The sequence below is a fragment of the Saimiri boliviensis genome, chromosome 1 (assembly GCF_048565385.1).
Source record: "Saimiri boliviensis isolate mSaiBol1 chromosome 1, mSaiBol1.pri, whole genome shotgun sequence".
Taxonomy (NCBI): domain Eukaryota; kingdom Metazoa; phylum Chordata; class Mammalia; order Primates; family Cebidae; genus Saimiri; species Saimiri boliviensis.
The window spans coordinates 194,575,165-194,589,146 of NC_133449.1; the positions used below are offsets into that span (position 1 = coordinate 194,575,165).

The 13,982-nt window shown below is 49.9% G+C and overlaps 1 long non-coding RNA gene and 2 pseudogenes across 1 annotated transcript in view; 2 read left to right on the plus strand and 1 right to left on the minus strand.

The window, feature by feature from the left end:
* The window catches only part of LOC141582884 (uncharacterized), a 154,282-nt gene that overhangs the window by 75,632 nt on the left and 64,668 nt on the right, over positions 1–13,982 (plus strand). The gene's annotated exons all lie outside the window — the stretch shown is intronic.
* The window catches only part of LOC120365306 (uncharacterized), an 81,389-nt pseudogene that overhangs the window by 32,014 nt on the left and 35,393 nt on the right, over positions 1–13,982 (plus strand).
* LOC120365928 (small nucleolar RNA U13) lies at positions 8,336–8,433 on the minus strand (annotated as a pseudogene).

Genomic DNA, 13,982 nt, shown 5'->3' on the forward strand with positions numbered 1-13,982 from the left:
TTTCTTTTTTGAGATGGAGTCTCACTCTGTTGCCCAGGCTAAAAGGCAGTGGTGTGATCTTGGCTCACTACAACCTGCACCTCCCGGGTTCAAGTGATTCTCCTGCTTCAGCCTCCCAAGTAGCTGGGATCACAGGTGCCTGCCACCACACCCAGCTAATTTTTATATTTTTAATAGAGCAGTGTTTCACCATGTTGACCAGGCTGATCTTGAACTCTTGACCTCGGGTGATCCGCCTGCCTCAGCCTCCCAAAGTGCTGGGATTACAGGTGTGAGCCACAGAGCAAGTTTACTCTTTCCTAAAAAAGCAAGTTTTTTAGGAAACTAAAGATAGAATGGCTACTCCATAGACAGAGCAGCCAGATGGTGCCGGTGCCCATCTTTAGGGTTATTTCTTGGTGACAGGCTAAACAAGGGGTGGATTATTCACGCCTGCCCTTTTTTAGATCATACAGGGCAACTCCCTGAGGTTGCCATGGCATTTGCAAACTGTCCTGTTGCTGGTGGGACGAGCAGAGGTCACTCTCCTGGCTGTCTTGGTTTTGGAGGGTTTTGGGCTGGCTTCTTTCCTGCAGCCTGTGTTATTGGCAAGGTCTCTGACCTGTATCCTGCGCTGACCTCCTATTTCGTCCTGTGACTTAGAATGCCTTCACCGCCTGGAAATGCAGCCCAGGAGGTCTCGGTCTCCTTTCACCCAGCTCCTATTCAAGATGGAGTTGCTGTAGTTCACATGCCTCTGGCAGCTGGGCCCCTCAGGATCTCCTGACATCCTGTCCCCTCTGTCCCCAGCTCCTGGGCCCCTCCGCCCTCACCGCCATTGCTGTCTTCCTGAGCCTCCTCCCTCCGAATTTCTTCATCACCAAGAAGAGGAATCAGTCAGGTTCGGCTTTTGGGAAAGGAATGGACCAGGCAGGAAGTAGGGAGGAAGACACAGGCCCTGGTGTGGGCGACGGGGGAGGGGAGAGCTGAGTGGGAGCCAGCGGGCCTGGCTTTGTTCTTGTCAACTGTGAAGCTGTGAGTTGCCCATCGTGCAGACCTGCACCCTATCCCCCTCCATCGCAATGGATGGCGGCTCCCTCCGGTGTTCAGGCCCCAGGCCCTGGGTCAGCTCAATGCCTTTTTCTCCCACACCCCATGGGTCAGCAGATTTGTTTGGTGTCACCTTGAAAATGCACCCAGCATCAAGGCTCACTCCCTACTTCTGCCCCAGCCTCTCTGCACTCCCAGCCACAGGAGCCCTGTGTGAGCCGAATCCGTTCACCCTCCTCTGCTCAGACCCACAGTGGCCCCATTGTCCTCGGTCTGAGCCAAAGGCCCGACAGTGGCCCACCAGGCTCGCCCTGAGCTGCCTCATCACCCCCAGCCTCACCTTCCACCCGTCTCCCTCCCTTCCCCACCTACCCCCTTCTCCATCCTCACACTGCCTGATGTTCACACATCTCTCCAGGCGTCTGCTTGAGCTGTTCCCTCGGCCTGGACCACCCTCACTCCAGAAGAGCCTTGTCCCCTGCAGCACCCCCTCTGCAGTCGGGGCGACCTCCCTCACCACCGTCCTGCAAGGCCGCAGCCCGCCCAGCCCTCTCCTCCCAGCAACTCCTCTCCTTGGCCGGTCCTGGGTTCCTTTTTGCTTTTCCCCAGCACTTCCCACTTCTTAAAGGGCCCTGCAGGAAGTGCCTGATGGGGGCCGACGACCTCCCTCTCCTTAGACTGGAAGCTCCGAAGCAGCAGACTCAGCATCTAGTCAGTGCTCGGCATGTGGAAGGTGCTGGGTAAGTGTTTGAGAACTATGGAAGAATGGAGGGAGGGAAGAAGGGAAGGAGGAAGGAACGGAAAAAGGAAGCGAGGGGAGGGGAGAAAAGGAGGGAGGGAAGGAAAGATAGGAAAGGGGAGGACGGAGGGAGGGAGGGAAGGAAAGAGTTGAGAGAGGAAGAGAAGGAATGAGGGAGGGAAGAGAGAAAGAGGAAGGAAAGAAAGGTCAGGAGGGCGGAAAGAAAGGAGCAAGGAAGAGAGGAAAGAAAGGCAGAGAGAGGGAGGGAGGGAGGGAAGGGGATGGAGGGAAGGAGCTCATTTCCTCTCTAGGCCCAGTTGTCCAGTGTCCGTCTGTCACCTGGACTTTCTCCAGCCTCCTGCGTGGCCGCAGGGCACTATGTCTCATGCCTGTAACCCCAGCACTTTGGGGGGCCGGGGCAGGTGGATCACCTGAGGTCAGGAGTTCAAAACCAACCTGGCCAACATGGCAAAATGCTATCTCTATTTAAAAAATACAAAGATTAGCTGAGTACGGTGGCAGGCACCTGTAATCCCAGCTACTCCAGAGGCTCAGGCAGGAGAGTCGCTTGAACTCTGGGGGCGGAGGTTACAGTAAGCTGAGGTCGCACCACTGCACTCCAGCCTGGTAACAGATCAAGACTCTATCTCAAAAAATGACAAAAAACCTTCAGGCAGCTGCCTTCTGATGATGCCCCCACCCCCACCCCAGTGAAGCACAGGAGACCCCAGACTCCTGCCTGACCCTAAAATGCCAAGGGACCCTGCCCACGCGCTCCTCTGGCCACACTGAGTGTCCTCCGAGTCATGCTGTTCCCTGGGCCTGGGTTTTTGCTGCCCCCTGTCTCAAAGCCCTCCCCTCCCTCTTCCCCAGCTCCCTCTCCCCATTCTCTGCCTGCTCAGCACCCACATCCTGGTCATTTAAGATGTAGCTCAGACTGTCATCCCAGCATTTTAGGAGGCCAAGGGCAGAGGATCACTTGAGCCCAGGAGCTTGAAGCCAGCCTGGGCAACATAGTGAGACCCCAACTCCACAAAAAATGTAAAAGGAAGAAAAAAAGATGTAGCTCAGGCATTGCCCACCTGCAGGTAGCCTTCCTGGTGGTCTCATACCCAGGTGGGCTCAGGGGCAAATCTGTTCTCCGGGCATCAGAGTCTGCCTCCCTGGGGCAATTGTCCTGGGTCAGCTCCTGCAGGAGTCCAGGCACAGGATGATGGTGGATGGACCAAGACTGGGGGTCAGAGACGCGGAAAGGCAGACACCGCTCGGACGCACTTGGTGAGGTCAGTGGGATTTGCTGCAGGGTGGCTCTCAGGGTGCAGGGGAGCATTCTTGACCAGCCCTGTCTTCATCTCTCTTCCCTCCAATCCCAAGAGAGCAAATGAGGCAGGACTTGCAGGCCCGGCTCACCAGCTCCATCCTCAGAAACTCGAGGATCATCAAGTTCCATGGCTGGGAGGGAGCCTTTCTGGACAGAGTCCTGGGCATCCGGGGCCAGGAGCTGGACACCTTGCAGACCTCTGGACTCCTCTGTGTGGCTGGTGTCCTTCCAAGCGTCTACATTTCTGGTGATGTCACTCTAGTCTCTGTGCCGAGCAGGACTTGGGAAGGAGTGTGGGGGTCAGGAAGTGAGGTAGGTGAAGCCTCCCAGATCCTACCACCTTGTCCATCAAAACCCACACATTCTGGGTCCCGTTCTCTCGGGGTTCCTGCTGTCTTCTGCATGAAGGAATCAATCACATCATTCTGGTGAAGGTGGCAGTGGCTGATGAGGTCTGCTGTTCTGAGAGTTCCAGGCTTCTACTGATGTGGGGACGAGGGTTCAGGTGCAGGCAGGCTGCAGAGGTGGAATCCGAGGTCTGAGTGGCTTCCCTGCTGCTGGCCAGTGGATGTCCATGGCCACCCTGTCACTGACGTGATCCTTGTCCTGACATTCTGTAGTTTATTTCTGATGGCTGTCAAACCAACCTTCCTGAAGCGGTGCTTTCGGAAGAATTTGAAAATGCTGGTACATAGGCCAGGCACAGGGACTCCGCCTGCCATCCCAGCTCTCAGGGAGGCGGAGGTGGCTTAAACCCTGGTGGCAGAGTTTGCAGTGATCCAAGATTGTGCTGCTTCATTCCAGCCTGGGTGGCAGAGCAAGACTTCATCTCAAAAACAAAACAAAACAAAAGGACTACAAATGGCACCAACACCTAGAGCCCTCCTGTGCTGCTCTCCCCAGGAGTCCCCAGGCTCAGCCCTCATGTCTGTCACCTTCACAGAGAGGCCTTTCCTGACCACCTTCTCCGCCATCACATCACCCCTGCTCATGCTAGTGCACCCTACACCCGCACCTTTCTCTTTTTTTTTTTTTTAAAGAGAGTCTTGCTCTGTTCCCCAGGCTGGAGTGTAGTGGCACAAGCTCGACTCACTGCAACCTCCACCTTCTGAATTCAAGCAGTCCTCCCACCTCAGCCTCCTGAGTAGCTAGGATTACAGGCTGGTGCCACCAAGCTTGGCTCATTTTTTGTCTGTGTACTTTTAGTAGAGATGGCATTTCACCATGTTGGCCAGGCTGGTCTTGAACTCCTAACCTCAAGGGATTCATCCACCTTAGCCTCCCAGAATGTTGGGATTACAGGCATTAGCCACTGCATCTGGCTGCACTTGCTTTCATATTTATTCTTCGTAGTGCCTTCCACCCGATGTGTTTTCTGTGTTGCTGGTTTGTTTATGGATGGCCTGTCTCTCTCCCCCTCATTAGAATGATGGATCCATTGAGAGAGCAGCAACTTTGCTTTGCTCACTGCTGTTTCCCCAGAGCCTGGAACCCTGCTGGGTATATGATAACCAGATAGTAGTTATTAGTGGAATGAATGAATGAATGTAAGAATGAACGAATGGCCGGGTGTTGTGGCTCATGCCTGTAATCCCAGCACTTTGGAAGGCCAAGGTGTGTGGATTGCTTGAAGTGAGGAGTTCGAGACCTGCCTGGACAATGTGGTAAAACCCCATCTTTACTAAAAATACAAAAATTAGCTAGGAATGGTGGCACATGCCTGTAATCCCAGCTACTCAGGAGGCTGAAGCAGGAGAATGGCCTGAACCCCGGAGGTGGAGGTTGTAGTGAGTCGAGATCACACCACTGCACTCTAGCCTGTCGGGAAAGAGCGAGACTCTGTCTCAAAAATAAATAAAAATAATTTTAAAAATGAATGAATGAAAGACAAGAAGTCCTAGCTAGAAGGAATAAGTTACAGTAATCAATAGTACACAAGGACAATTACAGTGAATGAGAATTTATTTGTGTATTTCAAGATAGCTAGAAGAGAAGGATTTTCATGTTCCCAAAACAAAAGATAAATATTTGAGGTGATGACTCTCTGAGTTACCCTGATTTGATCATTACATATTGTCTACAGCTGGGATCCCAACCCCCCCAGGCCATGAATCAGTACCAGCCTGTGGCCTTTTCTGTTTCTGGTTGCTTTTTTTTTTTTTAGGCAGAGTCTCACTCTGTGCAATGGTGCTATCTCAGGTCAATGTAACCTCCACCTCCGATGTTCAAGCAATTCTCCTGCCTCAGCCTCCTGAGTAGCTGGAATTACAGGCATGCACCACCACACCTGGCTAATTTTTGTATTTTCAGTAGAGACAGGGTTTCACCATGTTGGCCAGGCTGGTCTCTAACTCCTTTATTCAGGTGATTTGCCTGCCTCGGCCTCCCAAAGTTTTGGGATTACAAGTGTGAGCCATCGCACTCAGGATTTTTTTTTTTTTTAGATGGAGTTTCGCTCTTGTTACTCAGGATGGAATGCAATGGCGTGATCTTGGCTCACCACACCCTCCGCCTCCTGGATTCAAGTGACTCCTGCCTCAGACTCCTGAGTAGCTGGAATTACAGGTATAAGCCACCACACCAGGCTAATTTTTGTATTTCTAGTAGAGACAGGGTGTCTCCATGTTGGTCAGATTGGTCTTGAACTCCTGACCTCAGGTGATCCACATGCCTCAGCCTCCCAAAGTGCTGGGATTACAGGCATGAGCCACTGTGCCCGGCTTACCTGTTAGGAACTGGGCAGGTAGCACAGCAGGTGAGCAGCCGATGAGTGAGGGAGGCTTCATCTGTTGTTCACAGCTACTCTTTATCCTTGGCATCACCGCCTGAGCTCCACCTCCTGTCAGATCAGTGACAGTGTTAGATTCTCACATGAGTTCAAACCCTACTGTAGACTTTTTTTTTTCCTGGCCATATTTTCATTTTTATTATTATTTTGTAAAGAGGAGCAAAAGGAATGCCTAATCCTCCCTTTCTTCCTTGTGGGGAAGGAGAGCTAAGTATTCTTGGTAGATTTGGAATATATGGTGGGTGAACTGGTTGTTCTGGGGGTGGAGTGAATCATGTTTTAATCTGAGCAGAAGGAAGGATCTTAGAGCTTTACCCTGGTAGTAAATATCATGTATAAAGGATGTCCTAATTTAGTACAATAGAGTGAGGAACAGATCAGGTCTCCAGGGGAATAGCAAAAACCATTCTGCAAGTTGTGGAATTCTCCAGGTTGCTCCTGAGGGTAAGCTCCCTGACCTACCCACATTGTATCCCTTTCAGAGAGAGCAGTAATTTCTGAAGCCCCACAGCTTTTCAGCTCTGTGGGAGCCGGGCTTTGAATACCAGATGCCTACCGGCCACAGTTAATCAACCATATGCAAGAACATTGTAGTAGATAAATTTTTATGAGCCCTATCTTTCATACCTTTTCCCCCATGGATACACCCCCCGATGTGATGATGACATCAGCACGACTGATACCCTCATTCAAGGCATTGAGTAAGTCATCTGGGTTGTCTCCTGCAATACCTAAGTTGATTGTAGGGTAACCATGTTCCTGAATTGTTGCTAGAAGAGTTGAACGATTGCTGTCTCGAATCTTCCCTGGTAAAAGGTCACCAATAGAGGAGATTGCTGGTGTTGGTGTCCCAGAACTGATCAACTCTCCTAAAGATGCATCGTCTTCCACCTTCCCTACACTGCTCCTTGCACATTCAAGGGAGCTGGGCTGCATGCTCCTCATGAGAATCTAATGCCTGATGATCCATCACCATCTCCCGTCACCGCCAGAAGGGACCATCTAGTTTCAGGAAAACAAGCTCAGGGTTCCCACTGATTCTACGTTATGGTGAGTTGTGTAAGTATTATAATAACAGAAGTAGGCCGGGTGTAGTGGCTCATGCCTGTCATCCCAGCACTTTGGGAGGCTGAGGCGGGTGGATCACATGAGGTCAGGAGTTCAAGACCAGTCTGGCCAACATGGTGAAACCCCATCTCTGCTAAAAGTACAAAAACTAGCCAGGCATGGTGGCAGGCGCCTGTTATCCCAGCTACTTGGAAGGTTGAGGCAGGAGAATTGCTTGAACCCAGGAGCAGAGGTCTCAGTGAGCCAAGATCACAGCATTTTGGGAGGTTGAAGTGGGCAGATCACCTGAAGTAAGGAGTTCAAGACCAGACTGGCCAAATGGTGAAAACCCTGTGTCTAATAAAAATATAAAAATTAGTTGGATGTGGTGGTAGGTGCCTATAATCTGAGCTACTTGGGAGTCTGAGGCAGAAGAATTGCTTGAACCCAGGAGGTAGAGGTTGCAGTGAGTTGAGGTCATGTTCCTGCACTCCAGCCTGGGTGATAGAGCAAGGTTCTGTCTCAAAAAAACAAAAAGGCAAGCCAGTTACATTGGCTTATACCTGTAATCCCAGAACTTTGGGAGGCCAAGGTGGGAGGAACACTTGAGGCTAGGAGTTCCAGGTAAACCTGGGCAGCATAGCAAGACCCCACCTCTACAAAACATTTTTTAAAAAGTTAGCCAGGCACAGTGGCACATGCCTGTAGACTTAGCTACTCAGGAGGCTGAGGCAAGAGAATTGCTGAAGCCCAGGAGGTAGAGGCTGCAGTGAGCAATGCTTGTGCCACTGCACTCCAGCCTGGGTGACAGAGTAAGACCCTGTCTCTCAAAAAAAGAATTCGGAATAGAGAAAGGTATGAATGGTAAGCTCAAGCATGCCATGTCCCACATTTCCTGCAGCAGTCTTGACGAACGCCCCATGAAATCTGCATTCATTTCCCAGCGCTGCCTTAACAAAGTACCCCAAACTGTGTGGCTTCAACCAGAGACTTATTCTTACAGTTCTGGAGGCCAGGAGTGTGAAATCAAGGGGTTTTTGTTTGTTTTTCCTGCGAAAGTTGTGAGGGAGGGTCTGTCCCAGGTCTCGCTCCTGGATTCTTGCAGGCTCCAGAGTTCTTGGCTTGTAGGTGGCCTTCTGTCTCTGTCTTGGCATTGTCTTCCCTTTGTAGGTGTCTGTGTCTGCACATCACCTTTTTATAAGGACATCAGGCACACGGGATTAGGGTTCACCCTCATCACCTCAGCTTAGCTTGATCACATGTGAAGAGCCTATTTCCAAATAAAGTCACATCCACAGACCCTGCGGTGTAGGGCTTCAGCGTCTTTCGGGGAGAGACGGGACAATGCGTAACACTATAGATTTGCAAATATTTTTAGTTTGGGTTTCTGGGTTCTATTTTTTCTTTTTCACATCAGATGGGTGAAGTGATGATGTCATAACAAGTTTTGAGGAAGTCATATATCACAAATAGCATGAAAACCCAATTGTCATGCTTAGGTTTTGGTATTTTAATTTTAATTTTAATCTTTCTTTGAGGCAGGATCTTGCTCTGTCACTCAGGCTGGAGGGCAGTGGTGCAAATGTGGCTCACTGTAGCCTCGACCTCCTGCGCTCCACTGATCTTCCCACCTCAGCCTCCCGAAGTGCTAGGATTACAGGCATGAGCCACCATGCCCAGCTAGTCCCCATTTTTTGTTTGTACCTTGCTCTTTTTACTCAAAAATATACCTTTGCAGCTGAGCATGGTGGCTTATGCCTCTAATCCTCAGCACTTTGGAAACCTGAGGGAGGTGGATCACTTGAGGTCAGCAGTTCAAGACCAGCCTGGCCAACATGGTGTAACACCTTCTCTACTAAAAATACAAAAATGAGCTGGGCCTGGTGATGCGTGCCTGTAATCCCAGTGACTCAGAAAGCTGAGGCAGGAGAATCACTTGAACCCTGGAGGGGGAGGTTGCAGTGAGCCAAGTTCGCACTACTGCACTCCAGACTGGGTGGCAGAGCAAGACTCCAACTCAAAAAAAAAAAAAAAAAGAAATATACATACGTACACACACACACACACACACACACACACACACACACACACACACACACACCCTGACAATCTTTTTATATATCAGCATGTGCTGGTACAATTTAAATTCTATTGTAGATTTCATTTAGATTAATTCTATCTAAATACTATTCTATTAAGTTCTACAATTAAATAAATAGTCAATGCATTTAAATGATTCAAAGTTCAAAAGCTATGGCAGGGTACAGAACTGAGTCTCCCGTATGGTAGCCAGTGGCATATGTATTTATTGAAATCTAAGTGAGGCTGGGTATGATGGCTCAGGCCTATAATCCCAGCATTTTGGGAGGCCGAGTCAGGTGGCTCACCTGAGGTCAGGAGTTTGAGAACAGCCTGACCAACATGGTGAAATCCCATCTCTATTAAAAACACAGAAAGTAGTCAGATATGGTGGTGACCTCCTGTAATCCCATCTACAGGGAAGCTGAGGCAGGAGAACAGCTTGCTTGAACTTGGAGTGGGGCAGAGGTTGCAGTAAACCAAGATCACGAAGCTTCACTCCAGCCTGGGCAGCAGAGTGAGACTCCATCTCAAAAAACAAACAAACAAACAAACAAACAAAAAAAAACAGCTAAAGGAATTAACATTAAAGAAAATGAAAGATCTGGTTCTTTGGCTGCGTGGGCCACATTCCAGGTGCTCCACAGCTGCAGGTGGCCCTGAAACATGGTCCTCATTGCAGAAAGCTCTATTGGTTGGTGCTGGTACAGCCTTAAAGCCTCTCTCCCACCCCTCCTGAAAGCCAACCGCTGTTAGGGTTTTTCTGGCGATTCCTTTCCAAGATGATCTTTGCACACAATCAGCACATGGAGTTAATGTCTCCACTTAAAAAAAAGTCAGCGTCTCCCATGTAGTGTGAATGGCCATGTAATAGTCCATGGAATGGAACGTATTAGCTAGTTTCCTAATGAAGTGCTCTTGAGTTTTTCCCAGGTTTCCTCTCTTACAAACATTCTCCCATGAACACCATTCTCTCTGCAGAGCACATTCTTCACAGTGGAATTCCCTGGCCGCAAGGTTTGTATGTTTTTTCTCATTTGTTTTCTCTTTTCTTCCTATTTTTTTCTTTTCTTTCCTTTTCCTCCCTCTATTCCCTCTCTTTTTCTCTTCCTACCTCTTTCCCTCCCTTTCCCTCGTGTCTTTCCCCCCCCTTCCCCCATTTTCTCTCTCCCCCACTTTTCTCTTTTACAAGGTCTTCTATGCAGTGGTGTGATCCTAGCTCACTGCAGCCTCAAACCCCTGGGCTCAAGCAGTCTTCTTGCCTCAGCCTCCTGGGTAGCAGGGACTAAGGCCTGTGCTACCGTGCTCTTCTATTTTTTTTCTTTTTTGTGGAGATGGGTCTTACTACGTTGTCCAGGCTCATTTTCATCTTAGCAGGTGCTTTTCAAGGGTTCTTACCCTAGGTTACCTGGATGGAACTTAGTGAGTCACTTGAAGCCCTTGTCATTGTGTTGAAGTTTTGTGTCTGTCTACTCCATCCTGGGGATAAGATTTAAAATTTCTATCCCCTTTTCAAGCATATCAATGACTTTTAAAAGTATACAAATGTTGGGAGGCTGAGGAGGGAGGATCACTTGAAGTCAGGAATTTGGGACCAGGCTGGCCAAGATGGTGAAACCCTGTCTCTACTAAAAATACAAAAATTAGCTGGGCGTGGCAGTGCATGCCTGAAGCTGAGGCAGGCGAATTGCTTGAATCTGGGAGGTGGAGGTTGCAGTGAATCAAGATTGTGCCACTGCACTCCGGCCAGGTACAAATAGCAGCTTTAGACTTGACCCCGCAATGACCCCTGGACACGTTCAGCAGTGGATCTCCTGATTCTGCCTCAGTTTCCAGTGTCTTCTCAGAGAGACCTGGAGTGGAGCATCTGAAGCCAGGGCTGAATGTCTTGCTGCATAAATGCACTTTCCACTTCCAGCTCTGCTGTCAGCCTGGGTGGGGAGAAGATCCACATCAGGGGAGAACCGTCTTCCTCCTAAAGCCACACCTGCCTAATGGCTGAAACTTACGCCTCCTTTCTGGAACTCCCAGGGGCTCCTGAACTTCTCGTTGTTTGCTAAATGTGTAAGCATGGATTGCCTATACCTCCCCGCGGACCTTCCTGCCACTCCCTATAGAGCTGTCTGCAGCCTGGAAATGTTTATTTGCCTTTGGAGAAATTCTAGTTCCATCTGCCCCAGACTCATCACAATTACAGTAGCACCTGGCACTCTAGAACTTTCTGGAGCCTGTTTCAGCAGACATGAGGTCCTTTCTTCAAGTCCTCTCTGTAACCCCATACAAGATGAGGAAACTGAGGCATATGAGCTCATGAGCTTGAGTTCAACTTGTCTCAAAGTTGATGGGATTTAAGGTTGGTGTGGGAAGTGTTCTGTTTGGCACCCTCTCCCCTGGTGTGTGGGGGTTGGGTCCTGGGTTACCTGGAGAGCCCCAGCTTACACCTGCTGACCTGATGCATTTGTAACTAGTGTTCTCTTTAATTGCAAAGTGTTGTGGTTTGGGTGAGAAATTCTGTGCTCACTGTGTTCACGTGCACCCTGAGGAAGCTCTGACACCACCGCGCAGCCTCTGATGCAGACTGGATAGAGCCGGCGCTAGGATGCACCTGACAGCAGAAAGGGCTGCAAGTGTCTACATCCACGTGGAGACATATCTGTACACATACATTCATATACACACATCCATGTATATACACATCTTTGCACACATCCATACACATCCATATACATACACGTTCATACACGTCTACATATAGACACATCCATAGCCACACATTCGTACACACATACCTGTGTATATCCACACACACTTCTGTATACATACACATCCATGTACAGATACATCTGTACACACATTCGTACACACATTTGCACACATCTGTGGGGATCAGGGAAAGACAGCATTAAGTCGCGATGGTCTGGTAATAGCAAGTGTTGTTTTGACATCTTTTGGGTGAACTGACCAGTTAGTGGCCATCAGAGGGGTGTGTGGGGTGGGTCTGCAGGTTGGCGGGGCCATCAAAGATGGTATTTGCAGTTGCTCATGGCTTTTCTAGAGTATGTCCCGTGGGGGGCCTTGGAGTGTGTAGTGAGCCATCCCCGTGGCCCACCTGCCAGTGTCTGCACCACTGACCCACAAAGTTCTGGCTTCACTGGCCTTCTCAAGGACTTTGAATTGTACTGTAAGAAATGCTAGTGTGCCATCCATCATTCAACGTGTCTGATCACCACGTGGAGATCAGTTACCAGGGGCGGGATGGGAGCTGGGAGAGCTGGGAGGATGCTGCAGTGAGACAGGCGTGATGACCAGGGCTGGAGCTGGTGCGGCAACGGAGGTGGCAGAAGGGGTTGATCCTAGTCGCATTCCGTCGCTACAGTCGACTGAGTTTCTGATGGATCCAACGAGGGAGTTGTCAAGGAGAGAAGAGGAGTCCTTTGTATTTATGTCTGAGTTTGTAACACAGGTTTCGAATTTTGAGAAATCTGGAGTTTAAACAATTGGGGAAGAGCTGGGCACAGTGGCTCACGCCTGTAATCCCAGCACTTTGGGAGGCCAAGGTGGGCGGATTACTTGAGATCAGGAGTTTGAGACCAGCATGGCCAACATAGCAAAACCCTGTCTCTACTAAAAATACAAAAATTAGCTGGGCACAGTGGTGTGTGCCTGTCATCCCAGCTACTTGGGAGGCTGAGGCAGGAGAATCATTTGAATCCGGGAGGCAGAGGTTGCAGTGAGCCAGGATCCCGCCACTGCACTCCAGCCTGGGTGACAGAGTGAGACTCTGTCTCAAGAAAAAGCAAACGCTAGGGAAGGATCGGCACAGAAAGCCGTTAGCTGGGCTCTCTGGCCCTCTCTCCAGTCCCAGCTTGTGTGATCATGACTGGGCTTGCTGGCCACGCCTATCCTCCCAGGTGACACTGAGACCTTTCCAGGGCTGGAGTGGTCTGCAGCCACCCATGGGTGGCGAGGCCGAGCGGTTCCAGGAGCAGCTGGAGAAGAAACTGGTGATGGGGGCAGCCTGTCATCTTTACAGGGAACCTCACACGGCAGGTGGGCAGCAAGCTGGCCTTCTCCGCATCGCTGAGCCATCTGCTGAGTGACCAGGCCCACGTGACAGGTAGGAGATGAGACACCTTGTGCCCCATTTTCTCCGTGGCCGGGCTAGGGTGTGGGCCAAGTGCCTCCTGATGGTCTTATCACCCCAGCCTCTCAATATCAACATCCCATCTAAGGACAGACACAGGCTCAGTGTGAGCCCCCAGAACCTCTCCCAATCTCCAACTGCCCCCACAAACCTTAAAATAGCAGATTTTGGGCTGTTTTTATTCTGACCCATGATAAGAAACAAGGTAACATTTTGATTTAAAATACACTGGGCATTTAAACACACACACAGGCTGAGCAGGTGCTGGCCTTGTGCCAGAGCTGGGGTGGCGGTGCCTGGGTGTGCCGCTTAAGGGTTCTGAAAGATTCCAAGGTAAGGACAGGAGCTGGGGCCAGGGGCACTTGGAGCAGTGGCTGTTGACCACCTCATGTGGGTGTTTGGAAGTCATAACAGCTGGCCCAGTTCCACCTGTGCATTCTGGCTGACCTTCAGTGTTGCAGAAGCAGAAGCTTCAGAAGGTGAAATTTACCCGACAACCCATGATACCTGGTTAATTCTTTTCTCATCTGTCCTATTTGATTTTCTTTCATTCTACCTTTTTTTTTTTTTTTTTTTTTTTTTTTTTGAGGCAGAATCTCGCACTGTTGCTGGGACTGGATGCTGTGGCGCAATCTTGGCTCACTGTAACCTCTGCCTCTGGGGTTCAAGCAATTTTCCTACCTCAGCCTCCAGAGTAGCTGGGATTATATGTGCCCACCACATCTGGTTTGTTTATTTATTTATTTTTAGTAGAGACGAGGTTTCACTATGTTGGCCAGGCTGGTCTCGAACTCCTGACCTCAGGAAATCTGCCCACTTTGGCCTCCCAAAGTGC